This window comes from Prunus dulcis, chromosome 4, assembly GCF_902201215.1.
Source record: "Prunus dulcis chromosome 4, ALMONDv2, whole genome shotgun sequence".
Classification (NCBI taxonomy): Eukaryota; Viridiplantae; Streptophyta; class Magnoliopsida; order Rosales; family Rosaceae; genus Prunus; species Prunus dulcis.
The window spans coordinates 15,866,701-15,872,353 of record NC_047653.1 but is presented as its reverse complement, the minus strand read 5'-3'; positions in this window follow the sequence as shown (position 1 = coordinate 15,872,353).

Below are 5,653 nucleotides of genomic sequence, written 5' to 3'. Positions count from 1 at the left end.
TGTTTTATTGTTTCTTTTCTTTTCTTTCTTTAGATTAAGCATTCAAGTATTAATGAGAGATTATGCTTTATCATCAGGTCAATATCTCCAACCTAATGATACAAGGTTTTAAAGAAACTTCTACATAATTTCTTTGTTGAAAATGGTCTAACTTTATTTTTTTACTGACATCTTGTGTGGTGTCTTCGTTTGAATCTGGAAGGCTATACGGGATGGCTTCAAATTGAAAATCAGGCAAGCCATCGAGGGAATTAGATCCTAGAGTTTTAAGAAAGCGCTTGTGATTGAACTGTGTGTTAACAAAGGTCATATGAAAACCTCTATAGTCGAGCTTTGCAAATTTAAGCATTGCCTTTATATGGCTTTGAGCAGGGAATGGAATGCGAACAGCATGTGGCTTAGTAGCTATTTCTGTGGAATCCATCTGAGATTTTGTGTGTGCATTGCAGTGCTTGCAAATGCAGATTATTTGTAACACCCCGACTTCAAATTAAATGTCTATTTTAATCGATTTAAATGAAATTACGAATTTACCCTTGGGGTAGGGGTAAATTGGTCACGGAAGGATTTCGGGACACGAATGGTATATCTGGGTAGGTGGTACTGAGACGATTTCGTAGACACGCGGTAGGCTTGAATCGGAATTGTAACAAAAAAGTTACGGGCAAAACACTATCAGTGGCAAAACTGTAAATATTTCCAAAATTTTATTAGAAAGTCTCGGGTTCTTAGTAAGTGGGCCCGGCATCGGGAAGATGTCGGAACAAAGACAGGGTCCGCTTCGATTTTCGGGAAATTCCAGAGCGGGTCCTGTCAGCTTGGTATCAGAGCATTAAGTTCATTTTCCTTCGACTATTGCACTTTTGTTGCATTGTTGATCTAATGATTTTATGATTTCTTTGTGTAGAATCATGTCAGCTCGCAGAGCTAGAACAAGAGGTCGTGGTCAGAGATGGGGGCCGAATCCTCCACCTCCATCTCCATCACCCCCTCCTTCACCATCACTACCTTCGCCTCCACCATCTCCACCTGCTGGAGATAAGGCTTTGGATATGAGGCATGTGCTCAGCCAGTTAACTCGCACAATGGCTACAGCCTTACGGGGAAGGCGTGGTACAGAAAGTTCAGAAATTAAGAGAGTTAAGGAACTTGAAGCTAAATAATTCGTGGGTAGTACAGACCCAGCAGAAGCAGAATCATGGATTACTGATGTGGAAAGAATTTTGAGGTTCTGGAATGCCCGGCTGAGGATAGAGTCCGTTTGGCTACCTTTCTACTCAAGGGCAATGCTTACCACTGGTGGAAAGCAGTAAAAAGGGGTTATGAAAATCCGGCTGCTATAAACTGGGAAGAATTTCAGCGAGTCTTTTCAAAGCAGTTTTACCCACCTTCTTATAGACATGCAAAGAAGTCAGAGTTTCTCTACCTGAAACAGGGGTCTATGTCAGTAATGAAGTATGAACACAAGTTTAATGAGTTGTCAAGATTTGCTGTAGAGCTGGTTGCCACGGAGGAGGACAGATGTAGAAGATTTGAGGAAGGTTTATGGTGGGAAATTCAGGCAGTGGTTACTGCTAACACTTATCCAAATATGAGGGCGTTGGCTCAGGCAGCTGAAAGGGTGTCAAGGAAACTTGGTGGGAATGTGGGTAGGCGCCGTAGGGATGCACCAGGAATTGGTGGGCCCAGTCAGGGTCCATCAAAGAGGGGAGGATCTAGCTCCGGTTCCACTAGCGGTGGATGGTCAGGAGGACGGGGATCTAGTTCTAGTAGTGGGAGATCCGGTTCTCGTCCGGCTTGGACTCAGTATTCAGGGCCACAGTCTACAGCTAGCGCCACCAGGGTTCCTTCGAGGCACACTGGGTTGACATGTTTTAATTGTGGACAAGTTAGGCACATTGTGAAAGATTGTCCCAGCTATACTCAGGGAGGTGGACCAAGCCAGAGTAGTAGCCTGACATGCTACTTTTGTGGGCAAGTGGGGCATACTAAGAGAAGCTGCCTAATTAAACTCCAGAATGATGCAGCAATTCAGGGAACTGGGGCCCAGCAGGGGCAAGGTATTATGGGTCAGAATCAGAATCAAGGTGGTGTTTTTTCCTCTGCAGTAGGGTCATCGAGTAGCAGGGCACCGTCATCTTCTAGAGGTAGAAGTGGTATGCAATCAAGGGGTCTACCTGGGCGTTCCACTACTCAGGCCTGAGTGTTCTCTATGACTCAGCAGGAAGCATATGCTACCCTGGATGTGATTACTGGTATGATTCCAATTTTTGGTTATCTTGCACTTGTTCTAATTGACCCGGGGGCCACACACTCCTTTGTAGCACACAATTTCATACCGTATATCAATATTAGACCCACACCTATGACAGGAAGTTTTAGTATTTCTCTACCTACAAGAGAAGTCTTGTATGCAGATCGGGTATTCAGAAATTGTTTTATCCAAGTAGACGATGCATGGTTGGAAGCGAATTTAATTCCTTTAGATTTGGTGGATTTGGATATTATATTGGGGATGGATTGGCTAGAGAAGCATCATGCATCAGTGGATTGTTTTCGGAAGGAAGTAACACTTCGGAGTCCAGGACAACCTAAAGTTACCTTTCATGGGGAGCGTAGAGTTCTCCTTACTTGTCTTATTTCTGCTATCACAGCCAAGAAGTTACTCAAGAAGGGATGTGAAGGGTATTTGGCGCATATTATCGATACTCGAGAGATCACCCTAAATTTGGAAGATATTCCGGTTGTTTGTGACTTCCCTGATATCTTTCCAGATGATCTCCCTGGTTTACCCCCTGAAAGGGAAATCGAGTTCACTCTTGAACTTCTTCCAGGCACCAACCCGATTTATCAAACCCCCTATAGGATGGCACCAGCTGAACTCCGGGAGTTGAAGACTCAATTACAGGAGTTAGTGGATCTTGGGTTCATCAGACCCAGTGTTTCACCGTGGAGTGCACTTGTGTTGTTCGTAAGGAAGAAAGATGGGACCATGAGGTTATGTATTGATTATTGGCAGTTGAATAAGGTGAAGATACGTAACCGGTATCCTTTGCCTCGGATAGATGATTTGTTTGATATGTTGAAGGGTGCTAAGTATTTTTCTAAGATCGATTTGAGATCAGGATACCACCAGTTGAGGATCAGGGAAGAGGATATTCCTAAGACCGCATTTAGAATGCGGTATGGACATTATGAATTTCTGGTGATGCCTTTTGGACTGACGAATGCTCCAGCATCGTTTATGGATCTCATGAACAGAGTGTTCCGACCATACTTGGATCACTTTGTGATTGTGTTCATAGACGATATCTTGGTTTACTCCCAGACTTTGGAAGGGCATAAGAAGCATCTGAGGTTGGTATTGAGAACTTTGAGAAGGAAGTAGCTTTATGCTAAATTTAGTAAGTGTCAGTTTTGGCTGGACAGAGTGGTATTCCTAGGACATGTAATTTCAGCTGAAGGGATTTATGTGGATCCACAGAAAGTTGAAGCTATTGTGAATTGGGTACAACCCATTAGTGTGACTGGAATACGGAGTTTTCTGGGATTGGCAGGCTACTATCGTCGATTTGTGGAAGGGTTCTCTTCGATAGCAGCACCTCTCACACGGTTGACAAGGAAAGAGGTTACGTTTGAGTGGACAGAATAATGTGAACAAAGTTTTCAGGAATTAAAGAAGCGATTAACCACCGCACCTGTTTTGGCTCTTCCGAATAATGCAGGAAACCTTGTGATCTACAGTGATGCATCTTTGCAAGGCTTGGGATGTGTTCTGATGCAACATGATCGGGTGATTGCTTATGCCTCAAGGAAACTTAAGAAGCATGAGCAGAATTATCCGGTTCATGATCTGGAACTTGCCGTAGTAGTGTTTGCTCTCAAAATTTGGCGGCATTATTTGTATGGTGAGACGTGTCAGATTTTCACTGATCACAAAAGCCTCAAGTACTTTTTCACTCAAAGGGAGCTTTATATGAGACAACGGCGTTGGTTGGAATTGATAAAGGACTATGACTGCACAATTGAGTATCACCCAGGCTGAGCTAATGTGGTTGCAGATGCATTGAGTAGAAAGACTACTGGAAGTTTGGCTCATCTCAGACGGCATATCTTCCGTTGTTAGTGGAACTACGGAAGGATGGAGTAGAGTTGGAAATGACTCAACAGGGTGGAATACTTGCTAGTTTACATGTGAGACCTATTCGGGTGGAGCGGATAATTGTAGCCCAGTTGGGAGATCCGACACTTTGTAGAATAAGGGGAGAAGTAGAAAATGGTACACGGAAAGATTATGCAATAAGGGCAGATGGGGTGTTGGTAACAGGAACTCGCCTTTGTGTACCTAAGAATGATTATCTGAAAAGAGAAATCATGGAGGAAGCTCACTGTTCTACTTACACCATGCATCCAGGAAGTACCAAGATGTATCAACCCCTACGGGAATATTACTCATGGCCGCATATGAAGGGAGACATTGCTAAGTATGTAAGTAGATGCTTGATTTGTCAACAAGGGATTATGCAACCACTTCCAATTCCTGAATAGAAATGGGAACGCATTACCATGGATTTTGTTTTCAAGCTTCCACGTACTCCTAAGGAACATGATGGAATTTGGCTAATAGTTGATAGATTCACCAAGTCAGTCCATTTCCTACCCATCAGGGAAACTTATTCTCTGACGAAGTTGGCAAAACTTTTTGTGGATGAGATTGTGAGATTACATGGAGCACCTGCGTCCATTGTATCGGACAGGGATGCCCGATTCACTTCTCGATTCTGGAAGTGTTTGCAGGAAGCTATGGGTACTAGGTTGCAGTTCAGCACAGCTTTTCACCCACAGACTGATGGACAATCAGAAAGAACTATCCAGACTTTGGAGGAAATGTTGAGGTCGTGTGTGCTGCAGATGAAAGATTCATGGGATACTCACCTTGCCTTGGTAGAATTTGCATACAATAACAGTTATCATGCGAGTATAAAGATGGCTCCTTATGAGGTGTTATATGGGAGACAATGTAGGACTCCTATTTGTTGGAATGAAGTGTGAGATAAGAAATTGGAAAAAGTGGATAGTATCCGAGCAACAACCGAGAAGGTGAAGATGATTAAAGAGAAGCAGAAGATCGCACAAGACCGACAGAAGAGTTATGCAGATAATAGGTCCAAAGATCTTGAATTTGCAGTTGGGGATTGGGTGTTTCTAATCTTGGAAGGGTGTGATGAGATTTGGGAAATGTGGGAAGTTAAGCCCTCTATATATTGGACCCTATGAGATTACGGAACGCATTGGACCTGTTGCTTATAGACTTGCACTACCTGCAGAACTATCTCGAGTCCATGATGTATTTCATATATCTATGCTTCGGAAATATATGTCAGACCCTTCTCATATTTTAGCATGTGGAGTTAGAAGAAGATTTGTCATATGAGGAGCAACCTGTGCAAATCCTGGATAGGAAAGAACAAATGTTGCGCTCCAGATCCATTCCAGTAGTGAAGGTTCTGTGGAAAAGCCAAACCGTAGAAGAAGCTACATGGGAGCCTGAGGTGCAAATGAGGGTCAAGTACCCTTATCTCTTCCATTAACAGGTACGTGAATTTCGGGGACAAAATTTTTATAAGGGGGTAGATTGTAACACCCCGACTCC